Source organism: Gasterosteus aculeatus, chromosome 21 (genome assembly GCF_964276395.1).
Source record: "Gasterosteus aculeatus chromosome 21, fGasAcu3.hap1.1, whole genome shotgun sequence".
Taxonomy (NCBI): domain Eukaryota; kingdom Metazoa; phylum Chordata; class Actinopteri; order Perciformes; family Gasterosteidae; genus Gasterosteus; species Gasterosteus aculeatus.
The window spans coordinates 5,316,736-5,333,134 of record NC_135708.1 but is presented as its reverse complement, the minus strand read 5'-3'; positions in this window follow the sequence as shown (position 1 = coordinate 5,333,134).

The window sequence follows — 16,399 nt, the reverse complement described above, 5'->3', positions numbered from 1 at the left end:
AAAAAAAGTCATCTTGAAATTTAATTTATTCTGTAATACATTTTTCAAATGCTGTGAACAGAGTTTCAACAACTAAGCTGCTACAGCGCTACATGTTATGAAAGTATAGCACAAGACTAAATCAATAGACCCCTCAGAAACCATTATATTGCCCATGCATCAGTTGGAAGCTGCAGGATCTAATAGATACAGTTAGATTAGATGAAGTTGTCCACATGCTACGTGTCTAACGGTGACAAACAACCATGCTGCAGCTCATTACTCACTAACCTCATCAAGAGTCTGACAGCTAGCCTTTTCATATTTATGCGCCTTTGTCTTGCAGCCATTGGAGCGCCTGGCCAGCTGGAGACTAAGGAAAATGCCCTGTGTCAGCTAGACTTGTGTTGCCAAATAAAGTAATACACTTTCTCTTTTATTTGAACACTCATATTGGGCAGCAGCGGATTAAAGAATATGCCACATCACTGTAGTACAATTGACCCCAAGATACAATCAAAAAGCTGTGAAACTGCCCCGAAAACGAAGCTGTGAAAGAGTGTTTCGGGTCCCGGAGAGCTGAAGCTATCACAGTCCGTGTCCGGATGTGTTGTCTCATGTTTATCTCACTCACTACAATCCCACTATGGTGCACAAGAAGAAACGGAGGAGATAGTTAAGGTGATTGCTGTCAGACTATGACAACATCATGCAAAGTCTGAACACTAGACTTCATGCATAATTGATTTGCATTATGTGAATATTTTATGCGTTTTCATCTTTGAAGAAAAGGAATTATCCAGCTCGGTTGCCATGGACACCCCCGGGTTCCTGAGGCTGCTGAACGGCGTTGCTTTACATGGCGGTGGGAGCGGGTGTCATGAGCACTGCCATGTCTCCATCCATCTGAGAACTCGTTATCGCTGATGACTACTGTGCTATTCATCATTAAAGTGCACTCCTGGCATGCTAATGCGTTGTAAATGAAGGCGCTTTGTTTGAATTGTTCACTCCCGTATTTGTTCAAAGATGGCCTTTGATATGAAAATGTGAACGTTCTCCTGAATCTTTCATTCTCCGTCAACTGGTCTTGATTTTGCGTTAAAAAGTTTATATTTGGGTTCAAAAGGTCAAGGGTGAGTTTCCACACTCAGATACTATAAAGATGCTCGATACAAAACGACGGATTCACTGTGTTTTACAACATTTTATGAACAGATTTTGAACAGGCTGGATATACAGTATTCATTCCCCTTGGATTTTTCTACATCCTGTCATTGTATTAGCAAATATACAAGTTTATTTCATTGGGATTTTATGGAATGAATCCTAACCCTAACAAAATATTCCATCATCTGGCAGTCGGTGGAAATTATTTCTTTAAATATCTGAAATGTGTGAGTGCATAATTCCACCACTTTACTGTAATGCATCAAGCTGTTTTTGGCCAACCACCAATAAACCCAGAAGAATATGAAGAAGGCCTCAGAGTATGTTAGTGAGAGCAATACTGATCAAAGAGCATCATGAAGAACAAGAAGCTCACCAAACAGCTCAGGGACGAAGTTATAGCCAAGTATGAAGCAGGGTTAGGTTACTTAACAATATTCAAAGCTTTAAACATTGGAAAGAATGTGGTACAAACCATCAAGAAAAGGCCGTCCACCCAAACTAGCAAGCCGGCCAAGGAGGAAATGAATCAGAGAAGCAAACCAGAGGGCGATGGTGACTCTGAAGGAGCTGCCAAATGCTGAGAAAAAAAACGTTTCATGCCCCAAAGTCGGACTGATTTATTGGTAAGTTAAGACTCATTTTACCTAGTTATTTCCAACCAGCATATTTTCTGTCCTGCCTTTTGTTTAGAGGTCCTGGTCATTGTACATATTTTGGTGAGGGACGGGGGCTCTTGGTGAGGACTCGGATGCAGAGTTGAGGTTTCAGTAGACGTTTTTATTGTCCAAAAAACAACAACACAGGGAACAAAAAACTTCTCCGAAGAGAGATGAACGGGGAAATGCTCCGGCAAAACTAAGCGAGCTGAATAGTTAACAAAAGTAAAACCAAAATCTCTCTTACAGAGGAAATAACAAAACAATCCAAAAAGGCTCTAAACTAAAATGAGGAGCTGTTGAGCAACAAACGGCACTAGGCCAACTAAGGAGACCACAAGGTCTGTGACCTGGGCTGGATTCTTCTCCTGAGGCGGGTGAGCGAGACGAAAGGACACGACACACACAGGACAAGGGGACACGCAGAGTATAAGTACACATGAGGGAAGGGTGGGAACAGGTGGACACCATCAGGAATCAGGGAAGACAATCAGACTGGTGACACATGAGGAAGGGCCAGGAACATGAAACAAGAGGAGGGTTGATTTCCAAAATAAAACAGGAAGTCACAAAACAAACGTGGAGACAGGAGAGAAACCCAACTTGACCTACAGGTGTGACAGTGAGATCACATTGGTTAAAAAGTGAATCCAACGGTCCTTGGCTTGCTTCCAATGGGATAAAATGTGAAAGAGAAACGTCTTATTTTAAGTTCTATGTCTACATTTGTACCAAGTACGAAGCAGCTAAAAGCTTTGGAAGTTAAGGAGTCAAAATAAAGAGCATTGAATACAGAAAAATAAAATAACACAGATCATTAACTCCTTTCTTCACCCGAGGGGGTCCTTAAAGGAGCCATTTCCGTGATACGCCAATAACTTTAACACACACGTCGATTTATAAAGGCATCACGAAAGAATGTAACATTGCACACCTCAGGAAACATCAGCACCTCAATATGAGCCAAAGTGCTTGTGAATGCTCCAAACACAACTCTCAAACACACAGCCAAAAGAGTTACGAAATATTGTCCACAATTCGCCAGTTTTTGGACCCCCACTCGGCACGTTATTGAACCAACTGATTGAAGCAACCTGCTAATGAAGAAAATCCAATAGATTCAACAGATATCTTTATTTCTCTCAGACTGTCACTGTTTCATCCATAAAACTAACACTAAACACACAACCGACATTGTTGATTGTATCAAATGATAAAATCTCCTTACTTTAGCCAAATTCCAACCCAAAAGCCATATTGTCCGGATCTATTTGGCTCTTTAAGAGTCTCCGGACTATCAAATCATTACATTCTTTCCAGGAGTTTATTCTTTTAGGTACGAACAACGGTTGGAAATGCATGGTGCGTCCCGCTCTAAACTCCACCATGTTTAGTTAGCTGACTGGCTATGAGGTATGTCGCTCCACCCCACACGTGTCTATCTGAATCCCATCAGCTCGGATGTTTCCATACGTTCCATACGGGGGGCTGGATTTAAAAATCGGGCAAGGATTGGCAGAGAAACTGTCAGTTGGAATTTTGGGAAACTCGCGAGGCTTTAACTAAAACCTCTCTCATTTGGTTGTGCTTCAGTAAAAGCTTCAGGCTGCACTGTCCACACATTGTGCTGTGACTTGGAAGTGGTTCAAGCTGGATATCTCTTTTTCGGGACGAGTAGTACATTTCTTTTGGCAAGAACAGAACAGGGTTTACCGTGTCTTATTTACGGACCTGCCACTCGTGTTTTTAGTGCATGTGAGTGTGCCTCACTGGCTCGCTCATGGCTCCAACATGGCGGCCACAGCTGGTACATCCGTCCCAAACGATGGCGTTGGTGCGAAGCCCCCGCACCCCCCTTTCCCCTCCTGTTTGCCCTGTCAGCACTGTGGCAGTACTACTCGTATTGTTGGCTGTAGCCATGCTGATAGACGCGTCGACGCAATAAATTTGCTCTTAATTTTGAGCGTCATTTCTCAGAAGTGAGTGGCAGTAATCTCTCTGCACGGACTCCTCAAACAGTTGTTGGTCATACGGGAAAACCTGCGACATGAACTCTATCCAGCCCGAACATCTCCCTCCCCTCAAGATAGACCCAACCCTTTTAATTAGTTAAAAAAACCCTGTCGCAGAAGTTAGTGAACCCGAGACGACCTCCAATACGGCCTCAATGTAACAGTCGAAAATATGTTACTCAAGTTTTGCATTATATTATGAAGAGAGACACAGGCCAGATCATTAATAGTGATTACACCGTAGAACTGCACAGATTCAATGTGCATCGGGGCGGCTCGGGCCACTGCAACGCCCACAATTAACAGACTAATTGTGCTTTAACGACATCATCAAGCCAATGATTTATATGTATGTAAAATTGAGTAGACACGAATGGGATGCATCTGTTATCCACAGAACGGCAGAGCTTGTCGCTGTTGGATTCCGGGTCTTTGTGGTCTGTTTTAATGACACAACCTGAGGGAGGACTGTGAGGATGGAAATCTGGAGACGTGGTAAACATTATTCACACAAAGCACAGGAGGAGAAAGGCCTTAAGGTGCAAACATCAGCAGCTCCTGCGTGAGAACCCCCACTGCTGAGGACATTTTCCCTGCTGGATGAAGGGCTTTTATTGCAAACCCTTGTGCCTCAGCTGTGTATTAGAGGCTGAGTGACATTAGCTTCTCTTGGTCACATAACAAGTCAGAGTTTCTGATTGCGAGGTACGTGTGATCGATTGATGCAAAGCAGATTTACCATCTCAATCTCCTAAAAGCTTGTGGCGAGATGGTCCCTGTTCCTCCGGTTCCCATGGTGACAGTGCATGAGTTAAGACGATGTGTTGACCTTGAAGGTTAACTGCATAAAAGCACAACTTGTAATAAGCTCCCACAATGTCAAACTGTGCACAATTAGTACAATAACCAGAGTTCAATGTTTAAATGGTGCAATGACATATTTTATAGAGGATTTAGTGAGGCTCAAGCACAGGACCTTGGAAGATTGTTTGCTACTTTTTGAAAGTGAAATGCATCAATGTGGTGCATTCGATCAAGGATATGCAATAAAGGTTGAACAAGGTCCTTTTCATAGAGAATTTTTAAACCCGAAAGGTATTGCACATCCCAATAATGTTTAACTTGCTTTTTGATTTTCTCCAATATACTGTAAATTGAATTAGTAGTGGTTGTAATAATGTCTTTAAGTCAGTCAAATAAATAAACAATTTGTATTTTCTGTTTTCAAATTGAACTGAATGAATTATAGATGCTACATTATCTAATCACAAATCAATGTCCTTCTCTCAAAAAGTAAAATAGGGAATGCATTAAAGTGTAAATCAGCCTGATAAAATACGTTTAACTAAATTGCCTGCAGCTTTAAATTCAGTTCAATCAGGTGTGAAATGATGTCCCTCCAAAACGCCACAATATCCCAATCGTCTCTTCCAACAACACAACTTTGTGTGACATTCGTCTGTGGTTGTCTGTCTTCCTTTAAAAGTCCGTCCATACTAAAGACGTATTTGGTGCACATCCCTTTTGTTGGAGATGATACGTGGAATAACTTCTGACTCAGCGATTATTAGAATACATCTTTGTCTTGACATTTTTATAAGGTATGGCCACGCCTTCATTTAGTGATTTTATTAAAGGAAGCACTCAAAGCAGCAGACCGACTAGACTAGACTGTATATATATGTGTATTTATATATAAATACTACAATACCTACAATACCTGATGGGACTACAACCCATCAGGGCCTCAGGGGAATAGAAACTCACCCACGGCTGAGCTCATGGTCCCGACCTGTCGAGACATCACATATACATGTAGCTATATATATATACTTACACTAGACTATAAACTATGTCCAAAAGCCACTCTATTCTTTCTCACACACACACGTCCCCGCCCCCCCACGTCACTCACACGCATGCCGCATTCACTGGACAGGCACACAGTAGGAAACCAGAACATCATGACATGGTCCCACACAGCAGCTAACAGCAGGGTTTCTACAATATAACACTTTTAAACTTTCATGTTACGATGGGGGCCACAAAACGTCGTCCCCAGGGCTGCAACATGGCGCTCGGCCCGCGAGTTTGAGACCCCCGCTCTAAATACTGGAGATGCCTCACGGGCTCCTGAGTAACATCAGGTCGTAGATGAGGTGAGCGTGTGTGAGCAGGCAGGTGACCGATGAGCGGAGAACGTCAGGCCCACATTTCTGAATGCAGGTTAAGCCTTTTCAAGCCATTTCTATTCAAGACTGAATAAATTAACTGATAGCTCCTTGGGGAGTTGTTTCATTTACGTTTCTGCTCAACAATTTTCTCATTTCCTCACAGAGATACCGTTTGCTGTTCACACAAATTATATAGCATTATATATATATATATATATATATATATATATATATATATATATATATATAATTTGAGCTGTCAAAATCAACACGTTAATCTATGCAATAAAATATTTTAACACTGTTTACTTCCAGTGGACGTGTAAACACGAGTCAGACCACTTTATGCACCGCAAAGCTAAGCTAGCTGCTGGGCGACTGGGGTGCATCCCCTCCCAGTGGTTGCAGCAGGGACTACAACCTCAGGGCCTCAGGGGAATAGAAACTCACCCACGGCTGAGCTCATGGTCCCGACCTGTCGAGACATCACATATACATGTAGCTATATACATGTATACATACATACATACAATGCAACTGCTTGGAGTGCACTGTGGGGTTTTAAATAGCAATGACAATGTGGTCTGAATCACCTACAGAACATGAACCCAGATGGGAAGTCAGGGAACAGATGTGCTACGTAACAGCCGGCAGTAGCTGCTGCCTGCAAAGTCCTGCGTGACATTAGTCAAAGGCAGCCGACTTTGTGCACTGAGGCTTTTTTAACATGTGCTATAAAAGCAGAGGTTTGGTTTTCTCACTCTTAGTTTCCTCAATATTAAGGGTAGAAATATATGGAAACAATTTGTATTTATACGTTAAAATTTAGCCAAGATTGCATTTTATTTTCAATAGTCCTTAAGTTTAATTTCTTTCTTGCTGTTGAAGTAGTTGGTTTTGGGGTGATTTGAACCCTGTGCGCACCAGTGGTTATTTCTAACAGTAGTGAGGAGACGGACCAGCATGCGTCTGGACGTCTGCGTCTTTCATTAATGTATGTTTTTTTGATTCATTGGAAGAATAGCTAAGCTGGGCAGCGACAATAAGAAAATATTAGAATTATTCTCAAACACTCAACAGGTGATCTAACGGTGCAGATTTCTTTCACTTCAAAGTGCAGCAGTACATTTTTACCGCCACATGCATGTAAAAAGCATGATAATGTGGCCGGTGTGCTGGTTCTCCTCTGTGAGGCATAATTCCAGCATTCTCTGTGTGTGCACTGACACTGGATCCAAGAAATGGCCTTAATGCAACATAACAACCGCCTGCTGCCACAGCGGCCTTCCAGGGGGGGTCACCGACCTTCATTTACTCCTCAACCAGTGACTGATGCAAAAGACTGATGATGTCATTTTACATTTAGTGTGACACATACGTGGAGGTAGAAAATAACTCTATGCCGCGGAGAAATCCCTAAATGCTGGATCCCCATATTAGCCAGATATCACTTTATCATATATCACGTCAGTCAATTTGCACCATTGCGTACTAGTGTTCAGACGTAGTTTATAGCTGATGTTAACTGAGGCTGCATTGTGTTACATTATCCATCTACGGCATGGCTTTTTATTTTGGGGGGCAAAAAAAAAATTTCAGGCCACATTTGTAGCGCTTGGGGCTCCCTGATACAAGATGATCCATAAAGTGTTTTTCTGTGGCACTGTGTCCATGCAGCTTGGCAGAACGAAAAGAATGCTTCACTCCAAGCATCCATGTGTCACACACGTTGGGCCCTCATCTGATTGGACGGACATCTGGTGACATCATATACATTGTTTTTAAGGGGCAGTGTAAGGGCCAAAAAAGTAGCTTGTTGCCCGAGGGCACCAGTATGCCACAGGGAAGGTTGATGGTTCACTATAATGGTTAAATAGCACCATTACGTAATGCTACTCATGTCAAACAGAACTGCTTTCATAAATATCAAAGAGGACCTCCATAATAAGCTCTTTAACGCACTGGTATTAGACCCATACTCTCATCTAAACCAGTTCAGGTAGCAGCAATGGGACAGAACAAATAGTATTGGGACATCTAGTAAATGACCACGTGGGTCCTTGATATCGAAGTACCTGAATTAGATTTTTTTAGATGCAGTTTGAACATGTGCTTTTCAATGCATAACTGAAGACAATAAAAATAGCACTTTTTCTTCTTTAGTTCTGAAATGAGTAAAAATAAACACTGACCTGTATGTATTTACAGGTCACTACATGCTTATATGAAACAGAATCATTGGTCTGCCGAACAGACACTATTAAACAGTTAAGGATCCACTAGCCCCTCGTGGCCTTTGAAGGATGTTTAAGGCACTAGGAGGTTGCCACTTGTTGGAGACACATTTCGCTTCTATTCCGAATCACATTCAAGATTACATCGACGTATATGAAAGAAATCTGGTTTTGAGAGCTCAGATAAAAAATAAACAGACATAAAACAAGTAGTAAAATGCAGAACAGAATAGACGTTCAAAAGCCAACCGATTTAGATGACCTGAAAGCTAAAACGATGTTGGTCTCCATAAATGATCTCTTAATCACCGTGAACAAACTTAATGTTGCTGCCAGTTTTTCATGCAATTGTCAGATAAACAATAACGCTTGCTGTGCAGTTAATTATCGAGACACCACAAACTGTTTTCTGACTGCAGAGTAAAGTGGATCCTTCATGTGGATCGTCCGTGATGCTACAATGAGTTTCTTTCTGAGAAATGTGGGATTAAGGTTTTCTGTCTGTCTCCACTAACCCCCTTTAAGGAAGTGTGATTCAAGACATCGACGTTCTCCCTTTAAGAGACCAGCTGCAACGTTCAAAATAATAATACTCATTTTAAAACAGAGTGTACTTTGTCAGATGAAGCAGCTTGAGACTATTACTATCATTATCGTGTGTCTCCACATCAGGCCACGTGGACAAGGAGGAGGCGAGTTGTTCTCCTGGTCGCTTCTCCTCCAGGCATCTTCAGATTTCCATCTGATGAAGCAGACTGGACTATTTGACAGAGCCTGAACGATGGGTCTGTGCTGCCTGTGACAAATGAACTAATGTCAGCAGCGCTGTTAATGAGGGCCCCTCCCTAGAATAAGACGTCTCCACCTGAAAAACACAGATAACAAAAAGCACAGCGACTACCGTGACCGATAGCTTACATCCAACCCATTGTCATAAGTCATTTGGCTCCTGGTAATTCTCAGCCGTAGCTGAAACTAGCCGCCAAGCGCCTAAATCCAAGTGACACGGCCGGAGAGAACGCTTCCCGCTTCTGTGACGAGATAAAGAGCCAAAAGCGGAGTCCTGTCCGCGGCATAATGGCAAAAGGCTGTATGTATTTACAGGTGTGATCAGCTTGTCAGCAATGGACGGGCTGCCGCACACGGATGGGTCGAAATGGTTTGCAGCGCTCTGAACGACGGGGAGATCGACCCCGGGAGCGGACGCGTCTCCATCGCTCGGCGTCATCGGAAACGAGGGGAGAGCTCGGTGTTCGCCTCGTATTCATCATGCAGCACTGGTGACAATAATCAATCTGACACGCCATCTGCCTCAGCTTCACAACCATCTGCATCTGCAATCACTCCCAGTCATGCTGATTTCCTCTTTCTTCTCTGCCTCCTCTACCTCTGCTCTCTCTTCTTCCCTCCCGGTCGTCTCTTTATCTCTCTAGACTCCCCCCTCTCTTCGATCTCTCAATATTGTGTTTCTAATATCAGCCGTAGCACTAATTGATGGAATTGTACAGAGAGGATGGAAAGCAGATGGCTTCATTACACAAACAAGTATAATGGCATCCAAAACATCGGCACATTCTGCAGTGATCCCCTGCTAAACATAGTACACCATTATAGATGCTACTAATAGAGAAAAACATGCCACAAAAAAATCAGTCCAAAATATATATATATATATATATATATATATTTTTTTTTTTCCTTGCCTTTTGTTATAGAAAACCATTCCGTTTAAATGGATTGGGGGCAGTTCCAAACAAAGAAGCGGACAGACGTCTTTAAAGCGGGTTCCCGTTAACAGGATTTGTCTCTTTGTAAGAGTGTCACAACAATCGGTTTATGTTTCATACTTTGCACATTACTTACTTCAGCTAAGAACTCAGAGAACTCTTGTCACTCATTTTAGAAAGGTATGTAAATGATGTGGAAGAAAAGAAAACCTGCAGACGCAAAGAGCCGCTCCATCGTCACCTGCAACCGCAGCCACTTGATTCAGCCTGAGGAGTGAAAACCAGACCAGCGCGCCAAAGTCTCCGCTTTTTGGGGGGTGACCTCTGACCTAATCGGAGGCCCGGAAACCGCCCAGCGCCGTTGCCCCTGACTTGTTGCTGGTGTTGGCCTGTGTCTGGGATATGATGACAGCAGCCATTCTGGATGAGTAATCATCAAGACACTGGCTCACCTGCCACACGGCACCTCGGGATACCTCCTTCTAATCTTGTCCTGTAAACTGAGGCCCTCAGCAATGACTTTTACACTTTCATGATCACACTATGCTCACGAGGAAGTAAGAGGGCTTTTAATTGTATCTTTTTATCTTGTTTTTCACAAATGAATGACCTGCTTCCACAATTTGGTTTAGAGGCACATTCGTGTTGCCCAATTGTGACACATATCCAGACTTACAGGGTGGACACCAAAGGATGTCTCTCTCAGCTCAATTTAACTATAACATATGGTGGCAATTTTCCATTGGAAAACCAGTGTGTCTCACAACCTCAACACACACACAAACTGTGTCTGAATGTGTGTGTGTGTGTGTGTGTGAGTGTGTGTGCGTGTGTCCTGCTTTTCAACAAACAATGATGTCACCAGGCTTTGTTGCTGCCCTTGCTTTTTAGTATCCCATCCTTCCCCCTAATCACCATTCATTGATTTATTAATCTCATTGTCATTGTCCAGGTTATTGTCAATTGTATAATTTGCCTTCACCTCTTGCAGAGCCACTCTTGTGATGGATCCCTCTCTCCTAATGTCCCATCCGTAGAGTTCTGATGGCTTTGTCTTTATAATTGTTTGAGGTCTAATTGCACGGTCACACCAGAAAGAGCCACAGCAACGGATCCTTTGTGCATTCCTGTGAACCAGCGCGTCGTCGGGCGCTATGAGGACGTAGTGCGCTACTCAATGGGAGCCGAATATTTAACAATAAGAGTCATTTGATAATCATGACTATAATAATACTAGCTCAGTATTTTTTTGTTTGTTTTTAATGTTTGTTTATAGATATTCAGGGTGTATATATATATATATATATATATATATATATATATACGGTATATATGTATTTTATGTAACACATTTTTGTGTTTGTAGTCCCGAACTGCACACTACAAAAATCTAACACGAGTTCATTTTAGCAAACAAAAATAACGTTAGCTAGCATGTCAAACAGGGCTAATCAGTCTTTCAACGGCTCTGGGGCTCGTAAATCAGCACGTAGGAGGAAGTGCGGACGGCCCGCCGGGTGGCTGCCGCGCCGCCAGCGATCCGTATCGTCGGATGTACCGCTCGCCGGTCAGATCGTCACCTCCATGTTGTCGGCCCGCTTTCGTCCGAAGTGGGCATTATCTGGCCCGAGCGTGAAATGAGTTTGACAACCCTTTTTCACAGTCAAAGATATATTATTTTATGATTTACCAGTAATTCTGGTGATATACGTACAGTATATGCCAACGTCCTGTCCATTGTCTGCAGGGACATAGATTAATGGACACCGTTTCAGTAGTTTCTGTATGGGGTTTCTTGCTTTGCCACGATACTAAACCACCCCACATAAGTCTTCCCTATGCAAGCTCTACCCGCTGTCAGGGATGCGGGTGGGAGGCAGGACTCAAACGCAGAGTTGTCAGGGAACACAAAGACTTTAATAGTCAAAGATCCAAAATCCAAAAGGCCAAGGGGCAAAAACACACAGGCATGAAACTACGACTATCCACAACAAGGGACACGGACATGCGTGGCGAAAGACAATGACGCGGCCAGTGACACAAGCGACACACGGCTTAAATACACAAGGGAGGTGCAGGTGATTGGACACAGGTGGAAACTATTAGACGATCACAGGGGATGACGGGACAAGGCAGGAAGTGAAGTTACCCGGGGACACGAGTGGCAGAAAACTACAAAATACAACAGGAAGTGAACCACACCATGACACCCACACCCGCTCTTATTAATAAAGTACAAATCCACTGATGACAGCAACTCATCTGCAATTGCTTGATTTTGATTTTGCACTCAATTCCAAGAAAAAATGTTTCTTCCAAAGACCAAATCCTTTTAAAATGATAGTTAGTCGTTTCCTGAGCAAACACCACTCCAATGGTACATTTAGAGTGCCCTGGAGTCGCTGTCTGTACCATGTGATCATCCTCATACCCAAGCAATAGCTTGCACTTTACTCTTCATCTGAACACAGGTTAAAAAAAAAGGATTAGTAGTTGTCAAAAAGCAAAATGGTGCTTTTGTTAGTGACTATTTTCAGCTGTGTATCAGTATTACACCTAGTAGTACCTAGTAAATACTCAGGGCAGCAGGGCGTATCTTGGATTAACTACAATGTTGGTTCATGCTAATGAATAAACATGTCAACAGTCTCCCCCCTATTGGTTTTATTTGGTTTCTAAATAATAAAGAAGCTCTATAAGAAGCACAACAATTGCTTATTCACCAATGTTGCAACCTGTTTTATTTCTGTCCAGTACCAGTTCTCTGTGTGGAGTTTTGGGTTATTTAAGACTAACAGTCTTAAATAACCCAATAACCCAATAGTGACTTAACTCTGTGAACCTTCCATGTGAAACTCCATACATTATGCACATGGAACATATGCATGTACTGCCTTCTTTGGTGTTGGTGAAGATTTCATTATCAGTAACCAGCATTGTCTCTTGACCCACATTCAACAGTCGTTGGCCCAAATTAGCCTCCACTTATCCACACATGATTGCATTCATTTGTCTAATGACCAGTCACCCCTTCTGCCTGCAGTCCAAGAGACGAATGAACCTGCGTCTGTGTGTGTGTGAGTGTGTGTGTGCACACACGCACTCACACCAAAGATTTTTGAACAATCTGGAACAGATGCAATCATGTGTTTATTAAATCCAATAATGTTTATTAGTACAAGGTGGTTAAGACTCCTAAATATGTCATAATCCCGTATACATTGTACGCTGTAGGCCTGTGTGTTGAAAGGAAAACAACATTGTTCAGGTGTTTGTGCCTCTCTCACTGCGGCTCACTGGAGAAAACTGCTGTGTTGCTCTACCTTAAAGTCCATCACTCTTTCGCCCTTTGATTGCAAAAAAAACAGCATTCTATGCCTCATTTGGCTTTAGCAATCAGTATTATTAATAGGTTCTAATCTGGGAATGTAATGACTTTGCAGATGGGTGTCACAGTGCAATCCTCTGGCTCTCTGACCACTTGTCTTCTAGACTAGTCAGTGAAACTGATGGCACCGCTTCACTCTGCGTTTGTTCAGCTAGAGAGGAGGTTTTGAACAACCCTGGGTCATTAAAATGCTTCAATGTGTTATCCAGTCGCACAAGACCGTCTAAAGGCAATCACTACCTACTGCTTTTCATTGATTATAAAACCTTTCACCAATCATTCAAAACTTAACATAATCATTAAAAGGGGCCAACGGGTTAAAATAATGGATTGGGGAATTTTAAAGACTTTGAAATGGATGGATGTGATTTTGAAATGCATCAATAATGAGCTTAAACCGTAAACATTATTAACATTAGTGCGATAGGTTGCAACTACCAAACCCACTGCATAAACACATGAGGAGAGCAACAAGAGACATTACCATTATGTCACATACCAGCACAGACACACTTTACTAATCATAACAGTAGGAGTATGTGATACTGGTGACGACTCGAGCATCAGCCATAGTACTCTATGGGGACTGTGTATTTTCACAGGCTGCACGCAGCAACTCATTGGAAAATCCATCCCACAGGGCAGACAATGCTCCAGCACGTCAGCATACCTTCATGCCACGATTGGCCTTCGGTTTACTCCTCTTTTCTTTACAGACCTCACATTATAAATGGTTGAACAATCCTTTGCTGAATTTGAAGCATTAATAATCACTAAATGATCGTTAGTTGCAGCCCTACATTGTGAGTGTCTTGGCTGTTTTCCCAGTGCCTCTTGTGTCTTCCCTTCCCCTTCTTACAAGCCAAGTGGCCATTTTCCATAAATGTATCATGGGTTGTAAGATTATTGGTATATTCATGAAAAATGACACCTCCTTGGGTCACTGGGAGTTTTTTGTTAGGGTATGTGTACCTGCTGATCATGTGACCAGAGAGCACATGGCTGGAGTAAATTAAATAAGAATAAATCAAAGTACATTTTTGTTCAATAACTACAGTTGTTTATTCACTGTCATTTCCAGACAGCTCATGAAATAAAGTTCAGTGTCGGCCTGCATTGATTCTGACTTACAAGCCATGTGTTGTCATAAAAATGTTACGTACAGATGTTTGTTCCTTACTACTACTCCAACTTCAGATTTTACAATTCAAAGGTAACATTATTATAAGGATCAATGTCACGGTTTGGGTTCATGTCCTGTCTTATTTTGTAGTTTTCTGCCTCTTGTCTCCCTGGGTAACTTCACTTCCTGCCTTGTCCTGTCATCCCCTGTGATTGTCTGATTGTTTCCACCTGTGTCCAATCACCTGCACCTCCCTAGTGTATTTAAGTCATGTGTGTCTCTTGTCACTTGTCGCGTCATTGTTGGTTGTTCAATACTGAACGTCTTGTGAGTTCCTGCTCGTGTTTTGAATTAAAGTCTTTTGGTTTGAGCTCTGTGTTTGGGTCTTGCCTTCCCCGCTTCCTGACAATCAAGTCGTCTAGTCTTCACAACACTAGTTGTGTTGTATATTTACAGGAAATTGAGACGAAACATTATGAAGGTCATGTATTTCATGTTGCATTTTATTCCTAGTAACAATCTGCTCTGTCTGCATTTCCTTAATGTGTCGATTGCATTATGGAACAATTCAACAAAGGAATGGGTCTTTGATGCGTACTAGCCATATGGTATAGCTTCACAATACATATGTAGGTTGCCATGGAAATGCCCAATATAGTTTCGGGTAAACCCCACCGAGAGTACGGATAAGAATAAATCAAAGCACACATTGAATTTACAGTGAATTCCCAGATTAGGACAGAGGATAAGGGCAGTAACAAAGACATGACACAAGACTATAAGAAAAAAGCCTTATTTAACAAAACAAATAATGATATCAATCCACAACCAGGGGGCGGAAGGTCTTCCACTAAAATGTCACTAAATCAAAGCCGAGATCTATCTCCACAATCACAGATCACACAAAGATTACGGCTGCAGACCTTTCACACAATTACGGTCTGCTGGCACAGGTCAGAGCTCTGTCAGGTCCTTTATCTCCTGGCCCGGATGGGTAATTGGAAGCACCTGATTAACGAGGGTTCCTCCGGAGAAACGGGAAAGAGACAAACCCATGCAGCGAGGAACACATCTACGATCTAAAAGAGGATCCGCTCTTTCTACTGGGGGGGGGGGGGGGCTCTGGGTTTTAAGTAGCACCAGCCTTGGACTAATTTGATTGCACCAATTTCTAAATCTAACAGTAACATTTGTATTTAGGTTTTTCTCAGGAGAATCTCATCTGCTCTTATTGAAAGTCGCTTTGGATAAAAGCGTCAGCTAAATGAAAAATGTAGATTTGAATGTATGCATAATTTCCTGGAACAGCATCTGTCTCTGATGAAGTCTTTTGTTCTATTTGTGAGATGTGGAACAATGTTATTGAGTTAAACGCACGTTTGAGACTGCTCTATTAAAAGCCAGTGAATCAGCGGTGTAAGAGAGAGTGTTTTGCTGGTGGCTGTGCTGTTTTTGTTGTTGAGAAGAAAAGCCAAAATAGAAGGGCCTTGAAGCACATTTAGGAGATTGTCTTGATAGGATAAGTGCAAGATATATTACTGCTGAGCTGAAAGGTTTGGCACTCATGGAGCGTCCAGGAACTGCAGAACTGCTGCCAACGTGTGAGAAAAGAGAGGATAAATAAGGTTGATCAACACGTACAGATGTGTGACTGGTGTAAAGTTTAAATCAGATGATCAACAGACGACGCGACCACCACAACAACGGCACCAAAAATGGTAAAAGTATGAAAATATAAAGCGGTATATGTGTCCCTGAGCTTTACCACCTCTGGGGTCGGCCAAGAAGAGAGACCCAGCAGAGACTTTTGCACTTGTTGTTTCGTTAGTTGCACCCCTAATGCTATCACCATGTAGTTATATAATTTGTAAAACGTGGGGTGATGAAGCAATATGAAAGTGCAGCCATTAAAATATTATTTGCTATTTCTTTA